The sequence below is a fragment of the Thunnus maccoyii genome, chromosome 16, assembly GCF_910596095.1.
Source record: "Thunnus maccoyii chromosome 16, fThuMac1.1, whole genome shotgun sequence".
Classification (NCBI taxonomy): Eukaryota; Metazoa; Chordata; class Actinopteri; order Scombriformes; family Scombridae; genus Thunnus; species Thunnus maccoyii.
In genome coordinates this window covers 27,366,024-27,379,577 of record NC_056548.1, presented here as the reverse complement: position 1 = coordinate 27,379,577, position 13,554 = coordinate 27,366,024, and the positions used below count along the sequence as shown (strand labels likewise).

At 43.0% G+C, this 13,554-nt stretch overlaps 1 long non-coding RNA gene across 1 annotated transcript; it reads right to left on the bottom strand.

The window, feature by feature from the left end:
* Positions 1-5,385: 5,385 nt before the first annotated feature.
* On the bottom strand, positions 5,386-11,287 carry LOC121913977. Its single transcript, XR_006100423.1, has 3 exons — positions 11,230-11,287; positions 10,239-10,326; positions 5,386-9,631 (listed from the first exon to the last, which is right to left on the bottom strand). It is a non-coding gene; the product is annotated as an uncharacterized LOC121913977 (long non-coding RNA).
* Positions 11,288-13,554: the final 2,267 nt, after the last annotated feature.

Here is a 13,554-nt window from a genome sequence, read left to right as displayed (position 1 = left end):
AATGCATTTCTGAGCAGTTTCAGCATGTGGCACATATCAAGTGCTGAATGGACTATTTTTGAGGGATCTGTTGGATGTGGAAATGAGGGTTTCATGTCATGCACATCCAAGCTTGCTCTCAATATGGGAAAGTGGCATGATGGACCATCACATGTCAATGACATTACAAGTGCTCTGATGTCATGGAGTCAAAGAAGGCACTCCTTGATGATATTTGCGTGCTCTTCCCAAGTCGATCCATTGATGAAGAAGTAGGCTACTGGGATTTAACAGAAATCGTTGAGAGCAACAACCATGAGGACCAAGGCATCTTTGGCTGGTGGTAGGCTGTCATCGATGATGCCACAGCCAAAGTCCACGTATTCATGCAATCTTCCAGCAACATATTCCACATGCTTATGTATGGCCACTTCATGCAGACAAGGTTTCTTTTCCCTCCTGTTTCCTATCCTCCACGTGAGACTTGATTGCAGGTTTTGTGAATCCAGGATCTGCAGAGATTTTTCTGTAACACGACCAGATGGTATCAGGATGTGGCAAAACAAGGTCAAAGCATTCATGCACATAAGCATAAGCTTTAGTGGGATGAAAATGCAGAGTCATGGCGAATAAATGCAATTCCTCTGAAACTTTAGTATTTTTCCCTTGCTTATCTCTTTACCTCTTCTCACTTTTGGCACTCTACTAAAGGAGGCTTCCAGCATCTCTGCACAACCTGTTGAGATGAGCATTTTCTGCTTCAGCTCACCGATAATCTTAACCTTAAACCTGAAATCTTCCATTTCAATTGTCTGGTCTTCGGTTTTTCCAATTTCAGTCTTTTGCGGCAAGTGCCCAATTGTTTTTCCCACTTTCTGAATTTTACAATGTAATTTGCACTTAAGCGTATTGGGAGAAACTCCTATAAAACTGTGGTCAGCAGTGGCTGAAATGCTATTACTCACTGCAGTATGTTGTACCTGTGAATCCTAAACATAGTGTTCTAGTGTCACTTCTTTGTGATGAAGGACTGCATCTGACAACAAATTTGTGTCATCATGCACTTCGTCCATTACAATGTACTCATTACCATCTGAAACTTCTCTGACACTGTCACCCTCCTGTGTTGTAGTCACAGCCGTCTTGCAGTACTGGTGGTCCATGTAAACCATGCTGCTTACCTCTGTAGATGTATCTTCCATCTCTGACTCAGATGTTGTGACTTCTCCCAAGGGACACTCACAGCCGTGTAGTAGTACAGATGATCTAAGTAAACAGTGTCACTTACCTCTGTGTGCATACTTACCACCTCCTGTGTCTCAGATGTTGTGCTGACACTGGGAAAAGCAAAAATAGTTGGGACAGCAGTTGAATTTAGTTGTCTTTTCAAATTCCTCCACCATTCGTTTTGCCTGATAGCTCTGTGTCGCAGTCTGCTCTGAAAAGCTGGAAGCCTGCCAGCTGCAGTGCAGATTCCAGTATTAATCCACACAGCTCAGTTTTCGTGAAGCACAAAACAGAAGATGAAGAAAAATCTCTGTTCCTCCGCAATAATAGCTAGAGTTCATCTAGCTTGTTGCACAGTGAACACATGTTAGAGAGGAGTGCTCCAAGTAACGGAGTGCATAGTCCTTGTCTGTGGAGACACACAAGCACACCAGCTCTTCTCCCTCTCCTCCATCGTCTCACTGCATGAACAAAGGAGAGTAAGTACTCCTTTGACTAAAAAGTCCAGTGATTCCACAGATGGGATGAGAAACTTGTTTTTTTTCCTGATGTTCATGAGCTCTTCTCTGGTGAAAAAGCTCTGGGTACTGTTGCAAAACACTGAATTTACAAAAAAACAAGACAAACTACTTTTTTTTAAATCTGTCAAAGCAAGACTTTGTAACTTCTGCTGAGCACATTGACTGTAAAAAATATGGACGTAGTCACCGTGATGTCACCCATTGGTTTGTGAACTGCTGTTCTGAAGCCTTGAGTTTAGTGATTTGACCATCGACATCTTGGATTTGACCAGAAGTGACCATATTTGGACAAGAGGGTGGAGCTGGCCATAGTGCTAGCTGCTAGTTTGGTTAGCATGGTGCATTTACAATCTATGGTTAACAGTGATTATGCTAATGCTAATGCTCAAAGCTAAAACTATTAAAACAAAATGTACTCACTGAAAAAATGGAACATCCGACTCCTTAGAGGATCTTTTATCACAACCAAGTGCTGAACAAGACTTTTTTAGGCGACCAAAATGTTACAATTAACTTTCATGAACTAAAAACGCACTGTGAAATAACAGCAGCTACGCCTATATTGAATGTGGGGTTACGCCATGGTTACATTATGTAATCAACGTTGTCGCTGTGGTAGCAACTTGTCAATCACAGCGTAGCCACATCCTAAAGCGTATGCTGCTTTATCATCTATTTTACTCTAAATGGGGCCATAATTTACAAAATGAACATCATGATCCATTGAAGAAGACTTGATACTAGCCATTGAAACCATAAACTCATTAGGAAACAGTTTACTGAGGTAATAAATCAAGTGAGAAGTAGGGTCATTTTCTCATAGACTTCCATACAATCTGACTTCTTTTTGCAGCCACTGGAGTCACCCCTGCTTGCCATTAGAAAGAGTGCAGGTTTAACCTCTTAATCCTTCAGCCTCTGGTTCCTGCTTGAAAATGACATACCCAAAAAGACTACAGTATATCTCTACAACTACAAGGTCTATATGAATAATCTTGTTATTATAATAAAAGTTACACTTATGAGATGTCTGCAGAGGTGTAAGCATCAGCATAGATGTTACTGGGTCAGGGTAAATGAAGATGGAACACAGCATAAATGAAAGATTTCCGCCTAACAAAAATGACACTTTTAGAGTGAATAACTCCTTTGGAATTCTGCAGTTGGAGCCCAAAACCTCTAGCAAACCATAGCACAACATCTGAACATTACCTGTGCCAAGTCTGATGCTAATAAAGTGAAGCTAAGCAAAGTTGGAGAGATTTTAGTAGAAGTAGGCGGACTTTCCAAATTGGCCATTTGGATACATTTGGGTACCATCTGTGCCATTTGGAATTTCTGAAGTACCAAACTGTAAAACTCATTTATTTTCACTTACATGTCACTATAGGTATTCCTTCCATGTAAATATATGTGTTTGGCTTTGTTTTGAAAATCAACCAGACCTCTATACATGTTCCCATTCAAAGAAAACCATACAAAGGCAATGAAGTTTAACTCAAAATGGAGCAGATTTATATCACATACTGTAGCGAACATTTGAAAAGATGAAATAATACAAACATGTTCCAAACACAAAATGAATATAACTATGTACAACAAATATATAATATGAATAAACAGTATATATATATATATATATATATATATATATATATATAGTATGAATATACCAATATATAAAACAAATACATAATATGAATATAACAATAAATAACAAATTAACAATGAATATAACATTCAACATATCCTAACTTGTGGATTTCAGATTCATGGGTGGGGTTTTTCTGATGACACATGGCCAACAAAAGAAAGGGGGGCAACTGCTTTAGGGCTTATTTGCTGTGTTATGACCGGCTCACAGGCCACAACAAAAGGAGGGAGTCGCACGCCCAAACCCAGCAATAATAAACTGAAATTTATTCAAGTAAATGACAATAATTACAATGGGATGTGGAAGTCAGTGTCAGTGGTGTTTGGAAGCGTATGAATGTGTTGTCTAATGTGAGATGCATGTTGTCAGTGCAGAACAAAACAAAAAGGAAACACAAAATACAACCACAGCGCGGTGAGTGGAGAAGGGATCAGAGAGGGGCTGGAATCAGGGCAGGCAGGCTTAAATACTTTCTGGGGCACTGGCCAGGTGTTCCCAGTTAGTACTTGAGTGACGTTGGCTCCACCCATCCAAAGACCTGCAACACACAGACAAACCACAGGACCAAAGGCAACAGAAACAACAGGCTCTGGGGCTGTCACACTTGGCGAGGTTAACAGTCAGATGCGATGCGCATAAGCCAAGCGGACATCCCAATCATCAGAATAGATGACCACATCAAGATACACCGAGCAACCTTCTAGATCTTCAACAACCCTGTTCATCAGGCGCTGAAAGGTTGCTGGCGCATTCTGCAAACCAAAGGCATCACATTATAAGAATACAACCCCGTGGGCGTAATGAACGCAGCAATCTCACATGCTCTTTCAGACAACGGAATCTGCCTGTAGCCCTTCAGAAGGTCAAACTTGCTAACAAACTTAGCCGACCTGACTTGATCAATGCAGTCTTCCATATGGAGAAGTGGAAAAGAGTCCGGTTTTGTGACATTATTAACTTTACGAAAGTCTGAACAAAACCTAGGGAGTGTTATCGAACTTTGGCACAAGCAAGCAAGGTGATGCCCAGCTAGAACAAGATGGCTCTGCAATAGCATTATCAAGCATATATTTGACCTCTGCATCCAGATATCTGTGTTTCTCTGGGTGAACAGAGTAAAACCTCTGCTTAATAGGTCTGGCATCCCCAACATCTATATCGTGCTCAATCAAATGAGTGCAAGTAAGTGTATCGCCAAACAGACATGGATAATGCTTAATCAAATCAACTAGTTGATCGCGCTTGGCAACCTCCAAGTGACTAAATAAGCCATCCAAATTCTGCAAAGACTCTGAATGTTTAAGCCGGCCATACAGTATAGCCTCATCAGGGCCCGACAAGTCCTCCCCTCTTGCCCTGCCACAGCATGAGGGGACGCAGACACAGACAAACAAGCAGGCCAGGCACCTCACAACTGCTTTTCCTGATCAGCTGCCTGATGTGCACGACTGTAGTATGGCTTAAACAAATTCACATGACAGAACTGAGTAGAGGACCTACGCTTGGGGGTAGCAATCACATAGTTCTAGTCTGACACCTTCCTCCCAACTGAATATGGACCAGAAAATTTTGCTACCTCCTAGGCTTTATAAAGCCTATACCTAAAGTCACTGACATACTCAGCAAAGTTTTGTGGTGGTTTTGCCTCTTTCCAATTGTCCTGCAAAAGTGCCAAAGGACCCCACACAGTATGACCAAACACAAGGTCATTGGGGCTAAACCCCGTGCTCTCCTGAACAACCTCCCTAGCAGCCAGCAACAGCCAGGGCAAACCGTCTTCCCAGTCTCCATTCATTTGGACACAATATGCACGCAACATTGACTTAAGCATTTGATGGAAACACTCCAAAGTGCCCTGGCTCTGTGCATTGTAAGCAGATGCCTCGTTGTGCTTAATGTGCAGCTGTTTTAAAATCTATGCAAAAAAATGGGACGAGAAGTTAGACCCCCGATCGGACTGAATGACCCTGGAAACACCGAAGATGGAAAAAAACTGAGACGCACCACAGACCTGGCTGTGATCATGCGTAAAGGATACGCAGCTGGATACCTTGTACTCTGGCACATCACTGTCAACAGGTAAGTAGCACCTGATTTAGAGGGAGGCAATGGACCCACACAATCAATAATAAGATGCTCAAAAGGCCGACTTGTAGTTGGTATCGGGCACAACGGAGCAGGTTTTAGGCTCTGATTAGGCTTACTGGTTAGCTGACATGTATGACATGACTTAATGTAAGCAGACACATCTCTCTTCAGACGTGGCCAAAAGAAATACTTCAGGATGCGGTCATACGTCTTCCTTACGCCTAAATGGCCAGACTCATCATGGGAAACCTACAACACCACACTACAGAACCTCGAAGGCGCCACAATTTGGTAAACAGGCTCACCAACAAAATGCTCCCACTGAGGTACCCACTTTCTCATTAGCACTTCATTCTTGAGGAAATAACACTGAGCATGATTTTTCACCTCACCCCCAGGAAGCACACTCTCCATCAGATACTTCATAAACGAATCAGCATGCTGCTCCTTCACCAGCTCACTGTGAGAAACAGACCCAGGCATATCAGGACGTGTTACAACATGCTGCTGCAGGATATCATCAATTTTAAGTGGAATTTATTTCATCCAACTGTTCACACTTCATGGCACGCGTCACAGTGCACACCGTAAACACATCAGGAAACTCTGTTTCACATTTGTCAGGCTTACTGACAACCAGGGGCGCTGGCACTATGATAGTATGAGGTGCAACATCAGCCCACATGCGACTCCCCGCTATATCATTGCCCAAGATTATCGTGACACCAGCCACAGGCAGAGCCGGCTGCACGCCGACTGCCACCTCACCCTGAAACAGATCAGAGGACAACATCATTTTATGGAGAGGTACACACAAAACTTTCAGGCCTATTCCAAGCACCGGAATTAAAGTACCCATGTAGATGTCATCTGAAAATGGGAAGGTTGATGCTAAAATGAATGAATCAAAAGCACCAGTATCACACAATATCTTCACATGCATTTTCTCATCACTCCCTACCAGAGAGACAACACCTTCAGTGATGAAAGGAAAGTAAGATTCCAGCTCCGGACTAGACACCCGTGGTTTCAACTCACCACATGCAAGCTCAGACACCTGCTCAGAGACGGGTGCAACAAACATTGCTGGCTTGGGGTAAATACTAGCACTAGCCTGCTTAGTCCTGGATTTGATAACATAACAGTCTCTCCTCCAGTGCCCTCGTTTATGACAATAATTACAAATTTTGTCAGACTTACGAGACCCACATTCATGTCTCTGCTCCAGCCAAACCAGTCTCACTGGACGAGCAGACCACGCACCCATGGCCGAGGAATTTTCCCTGTGTCCACTGCCGCCCCCAGCAACAGGACACTCCCCACCATGTGTCAAAACATAGTCATCCGCCAAAGCAGCGGCCTCAGCTGCTGTCCTAACTGTCTGCTCACTAATATAAGTGGCGATGCGTTCCGACACAGAGTTTTTAAACTGCTCCCGAATAACTAAGTCACGCAGAGCCACATGAGAGTCAACCTCAGCAGCAGCACACCAATGATCAAAGTGAGTAGAGATATCACGAGCAAACTCTTTGGAGTTTGCTCGTGATATCAAAAGGTGAGATTCATCACCTCTTTTCCAACTCCTGAATCGTTGGCGATAAGCTTCAGGCACCAGCTCATATGCCTTGAGAACAGCAGACTTCACCAAATCATACTTCAAACAATAACTGTTAGTTAATGAGGAATAAGTCTACTGAGCCCTGCCGGTTAACACACATTGCAACATTAAAGTGCGAGTGGAATCAGGCCAGCCCCGCGTATCGGCCAGCCGCTCAAACATTGCAAGGAAAGTTTCCGGATCTCTCTCATGTTGGGAACCAGCCTCAAATCACTCAAATCATCCACGGACCTCCTCAGGGTCTCGCTTGAAATGGAGGAACCATCAGTAAGCAGAATATCAGCCGCAACTTTCCCCTCTCTAATCAAAATCAGTTTTTGTTTTTGCAGCTCAAGCTTTGCCTTTTCAGTTTCTTGCCTCATCTTCTCCAATGACAACACTTTTTCCATCTCAATACCCTGGCGCATCTTTTCTACTGCAACTTCCTTCTTTTTCTCTTGCTGCATGCACAACAATAGTAACTCCCTCTGCTGTTCAAAAGTCAAGCCAGCACTGGGACCCGCTATTACAGGTGGAGGCAGGTCCTCGCACGCAGACCAAATCCACAAAAACTCCTGTCTTTCTACTCACAACAATGAGCCCCCAATTGTTATGGCCAACAAAGGAGGGAGACGCACGCCCAAACTCAGCAATAATAAACTGAAATTTATTCAAGTAAATGACAATAATTACAATGAGATGTGGAAGTCAGTGTCAGTGGTGTTTGGAAGTGTATGAATGTGTTGTCTAATGTGAGGTGCGTGTTGTCAGTGCAGAACAAAACAAAAAAGGAAACACAAAAAACTACCACAGCATGGTGAGTGGAGAAGGGATCAGAGAGGGACTGGCAGGCGGGCTTAAATACTCTCTGGGGCACTGGCCAGGTGTTCCCAGTTAGTACTTGAGTGACATCGGCTCCACCCATCCAAGGATCTGCAACACACAGACAAACCCCAGGACCAAAGGCAACAGAGACAACAGGCTCTGGGGCCGTCACAGCTGTGCCAATGAAGAAGTTTCTTTTAGGAGTGAAGCACAGAGGGACCTGGCACTTCATGCAGTACACAGGTGTCTTCACCCTTTTCATGCCAGCATCCTGGCATCTCTGACAGTACCTCCTGGACTGGGTACCATTATCTTCATAGTACGCAGGTATGTAGAAGGTTGGTGTTGGAGGTGGAGGTGGAGCTGAGGCTTTAGCAAACTCCAGCATCTCTGCAGTTAGCTTCTCCCCGAAGCGCTTCTGGGCAAGTGAACTTTTTTGTCTTCTTCTTGTGGAGAAGGAAGCTGTTGACTAAAGCAATGTCCATGAAATGGTAAAAGAAGGTCTTATACCATTTCATAGTTTTGTGGTGGACACTGTAGTAGCCAATCAAAGTATCGGAAAGATCCACGCCACCCATGCTGTGATTGTATTCTAGAATAGATTCCAGAATCCTTCGTCTGGCACACACCAGCCTCTTTCACTCTCCTCCTCACAGTCTGTCCGCTGAATGCTGCATGGACAGTGGAGCAAATGGTCACTTTACATGTGTCCATCCATTTGTTTGGTCTTTGGAAAGCCAATCTGATTTCTTCTGATTGTGCCACACGCACCAGTGTTTCATCTGGACAATTCCTCAGAGAGGGCAGGGCTGGAATAAAAATTGTCAACGAATAGTGTGTAGCCCCAACCAAGGAGGGGGGAATACCATAAAGTGCATGACTGATGTGTAGCTCAAACCCTGGCCTGGAACGTGCACACTCTTCCCTTCATAGACAAAAAAATTCCACATGTGGGCCATTGAGGAGTCAGCAAGCACAAATATTTTGTATCCCCACTTTGCAGGCTTTGCCTTCATGTAGTGCTTCATGCTTATGCGAGCCTTAGATGCCACCATCCTTTCATCTATGACAATGTTCTGATAAGGCTGGAAGTGTACTTTACAGGCATTCACTATCTCAGTGTACAGGGGCTTCATCTTGAAGAGTCTGCCATACTCTGCAGTGTTCTGCTTGCGGTCGTTGGCCTTGTCTGCTGCTGGGTTGCTCAAGTGCAGGGACCATAAGATGGATTCAAAGCGATCCTGTGTCATCCTATCACCAGGGAATTGGAAGTTGTATGGCCATTCCTTCCTCCAACAGTCCCCTCTGTTGGGCACTTTTACAAGCCCTGAGAAAAGTATAATGGCCAGGAAAATGTAAAAATCACTCACCGTCAGAGGTTTCCAAACAAACTCCAATCCAGTCTCTTTGCAGCATTTGCGTTTGTGTTGGTGATGATGGTGCGGACAACAGATGTGCTGAAAAACAGCTGAAACAGTGAGAGGGGAGACCATGAGGCCGTGGTGTCACAGGTGGGGCCAGGCTCCTTGGCAGGCATGAATCTGAGAGGGTCTGGTGTCTTATCTCTCTCCTCTCGGTCATGCCACCCATCGTCTCCCCCCTCTTGCTCCTCCCTCACTCTCAGTGGCAGTGGCAGACCCAACTCGACGGCACTTTGTTGGATGTGCTGACTTTGATGATGGTCCAGGAAAGTAATCTTCATCTTCATCATCTTCATCATTATCCTCGTCCTCATCTTCACTTTGGAAACAAGACAGTGGAGAAAAAAGTCAGGATTGAAACACCATTGTATTCATTCACTGGCCTATAGTTTTGAAATTGTGACTCAAAACATAAAAGTACATAATACATCCTGAATGGAAATACTAGTCAAAGCCCACAGTAACACATAATATTGTATTGTATTTATTTATTGAGACAGTGTACAGTTTTTAACATAAATGATGTACTGCCCCAGAGTTAGCTCAAAGCTAATTTACATCTGCAATTCCCCACAATCAAAACATACAACAGCACAAGAACAAACAGTACAAAGCAAATACACACAGGACACATATAAAATACAAAGCTACACACAATAGCACATCACATACACCATAATGTATGAGCAAGATTATTTGCGTTCATGAGAAGACCATGAGATGAAATGCAGTGATGGCCACTGTCTCATATGCGCTCTGTGTCTGTACGCGCCATCTTGGCATTGCTAACAGTGTAACTTATGTAACACAAACAGATCGTTCAGGGAAATTACACATGCACAGTATACAAGCTAACAAATGTCCACTGTACTAAATGTTAGACACCAAATAAATAAGTAATTGATAAAAATGTAAAGATGACTTACTCTTCCATCGGTGCATCTTCGACGAGGCAATCCGCATCATCGTTGTCTAAGTCAGGTTCAGGTTGAATCAAGTCCTCGTTGTCCGAGTCTGAATCAATGGGAATTTCGTCAGTCCTGCTATTTGTTATCAGAATTTCCAATATTTCTGGCACGGTGTAAATTTTTTTTCTTTGTTCTGACATGGTTTTGTTAGAAACAAGCGTAAAAAATGTAGAAGTAAACAAGTAGAAAATTTTCCTTTGTCACTGTTTTGCACTCTGCACTCTGCTCTGCTCTGCACTCCGCTCTGCTCTGCGCTCTGCTCTGCTCCCCAGTACATAATTATATCAACTAGCCTGAGCATTATGTTCATGACACGCACCCATATCTCGGGAACCCATTGGTCAATATGGACGGTCCACCCCTCTAATGAAAGTTCATGGTCCCAACAGCAAAATAGTGCTGTTGGGTTTTGTGTAAAATAGTGCTGTGCACTTCAACAATTCAACCATTAGATAGAGACAGAGACCGTGTGTTTGCATCGAAGACTAGCAGGCAGGCTTACTTCAATTCCATTCCCTTGCCAGAGACATAAATAGAAAATGGCTGGAACCGACTCAAAATGACCCAGAGACATTGGAGTAGCCATTACTAGTGATTTTATACAATCAGACACAACGGCGGGGCCGCTCGGCACTTCCACGTTGACTTTACTTTTCAACCCGGGAGCTACCTGCTCGGCTGAGCAGCAGCAACAGCGACCTCTGCTGCCACAAGTAGTAATTACAAGATGTTGGTACATTTAATTTTGTTGATATCTCAGTAGTGAGGGTACCACAGTATCATAACGTAAGGGAACACTATTTGAAGGGCAACAGACTTAAACATTGTTGTGACATCCCTCACTGTGCTTCTGGCTGATCTTATTTCCATGATCGTCAACATCTGAACCCACAGCATCTGTGTGCTAAAATGTAGTTGCTAACAGATAGCGTTATACTGACTGACTTACATCACAATGGCACATCATCTTCACACACCGTGGAAAATACAAAACAGTTGCTGTTAGTATGTATCTTAGTTCTGCTGATAATGATATACTGTAAGTTACACATTGACGAGATAAGAAGTGATTGTAAATCACTGAATGGCTCATCAGTCAGAATGGGAATGGGACAGTGTGCAGTTTGAAACATTAAATATGCACTGCATCAGAGTTAGCTTGAAGCTAATTTGCATCTGTAATCCCGACAAAAAACAAACAAACAAACAAACCCCCCCCCAAAAAAAACACATAGAACACACCATACAAAATACAAAGCTACACACAGCACATCACATACACCCACAATGTCAATTAGAAATAATGTAAACTAAACTCAGCTGTGTGACTCAATGGTCACATATTATAAACATTTGTGTTAGTACACAACTCAACAAAATACATAAGTCTACTTGTTTTTAGACATTTTGATGCAGAATAGTTACATATTATAGCTTTAAATATAGCCCATTTTCTTAAATGAGAAAGTATTATTTGAAGTGCATAAAAAGATAAAGGCTAATCATTCCTCAGTGCTGAATCTCTCACAACTGGACACATTTTTTGACAATGTGATCTGATTCCGGTCCCTAAAGCTTTAGCTGCACTGCCTCTTTTTTAGTGTTAACAGTTAAGAACCTTGGAAGAAACAGCAGAATATGAGCAACAGTCCAGACTTTTGTGTGTTCAATTAAAGCACTATTACACTACAGGCTCCCTCGAAGGAGAGCTTGGCTTTACACACAGCTAGCTCCAGTTGATTCCTGGTAGGCAGGTACAAATACAAAGAATTCTCAGGTGACTCTGTTGGTTGTTCAGCCATATCTCCATGAGCTACAGTCCACTGCAGCCAATAACGAACACAACCTCGACACCACAGCCTGCTCTAAGCCTCTTAGAGCAGTGAGAAGATGGCTCATATGATCAACAATGTCACATTATTTTTTCTGAGCATATTCCCTCTTAACAGTAACAACAAACAAAACAGACTGGAAACTTTCAGATGTGTCCTCTATGCAATCAATGCGCGAGATTGCTCCGAGCTCCGATCGATTTACAGACCAATTTATGGCAAAAAAGCTGTTATGCTTTGACTCTGTCAGCATCACTTTTATTTCTCTTGTTTGACAAGACAAATTAGGGACTCTCGTGTGTGTGTGTGTGTGTGTGTGTGTGTGTGTGTGTGTGTGTGTGTGTGTGTGTGTGTGTATAGGCTTTCTAGCCTTTGAGCACACTATCAGCTCCCTGCTGGATCAATAATACAACACTCATGCCAGTTAGGCTCAAAAAGGACTTTATTTGTTGATCATCTGTTGCTCTCTGCAGCTTCCTCCATTCTGCCCTTCAACAGCAAGTAAAAATACAAAGAATCCCCTCATGTTTAGTGGTGAAACAGAGAGCAGTGCAGCTCTGCAGCCCTGGAGTAAAACAGCGGTGTACTGCTGTGTTGAAGGACTGTGGGCGGTACAGTACGGACTGTGGGCTGTGAGTTTTATCTCCCAAACTCTATAGAGCTCAGCTTGTGCTCCTTCTCCAGCAGTACAGTAGGCTAAAGATAGTTTACAGCCTCCGGCAGCTGCTGTGCTGAGCCCTTCCCCCTTAAGCTGATCAGACTGTAGCCTTACTGGTTTCTGTGACTGCAGGGGACAGATGCTAGCAGTCCTCCAAACACATCTAACACCATCACTCCTGTTCAGGCATGGATTTGGATCTTGAGCCGATGTCAGGTGTGGAGAATAGCAGGAATTTACTCAGCTTTGGTTGGGAATTCTTTCATGGAGAAATCTGTCTGTCTGCCAAGTCAGCACAGCAAACACAGATGTTTCCATGAAATGTTCTGTACATAGTCTTGGTCCCCGGAGGATGAGGCTTTTGTGGCATCTGGACTATTTCTTTATCCAATTTTTCCCCCTATGGCCAATACGTTGGTCCATGACAAGCTATCTAGAAAACTAATGGCTGTAATTTACTTTCTTTTTTGGGTTAACACATGCTACATAATTTGAACAGAGGGCTGAAATGTTTCAAGAGGCAGCACATTATTATTATTGTCATTATTATTAGAACAAATAAAATACTTTTATGTACAAACGAATATCTGAAATCACATTCACTTAAATCTACTTTAATAATTAAAAATAGGCCTTGAAAACTGATCAAATATACAGCATTAGTTCCTTTGAAACATTTTTTTTATAAGTTCCTCACATTACTATTAGTAGATGGTTACATTTTTGTGTTCAGTATAATCTCTTCTTTATTTTGTCCTCAGCCTTATTTTCTTACAGAGATTGT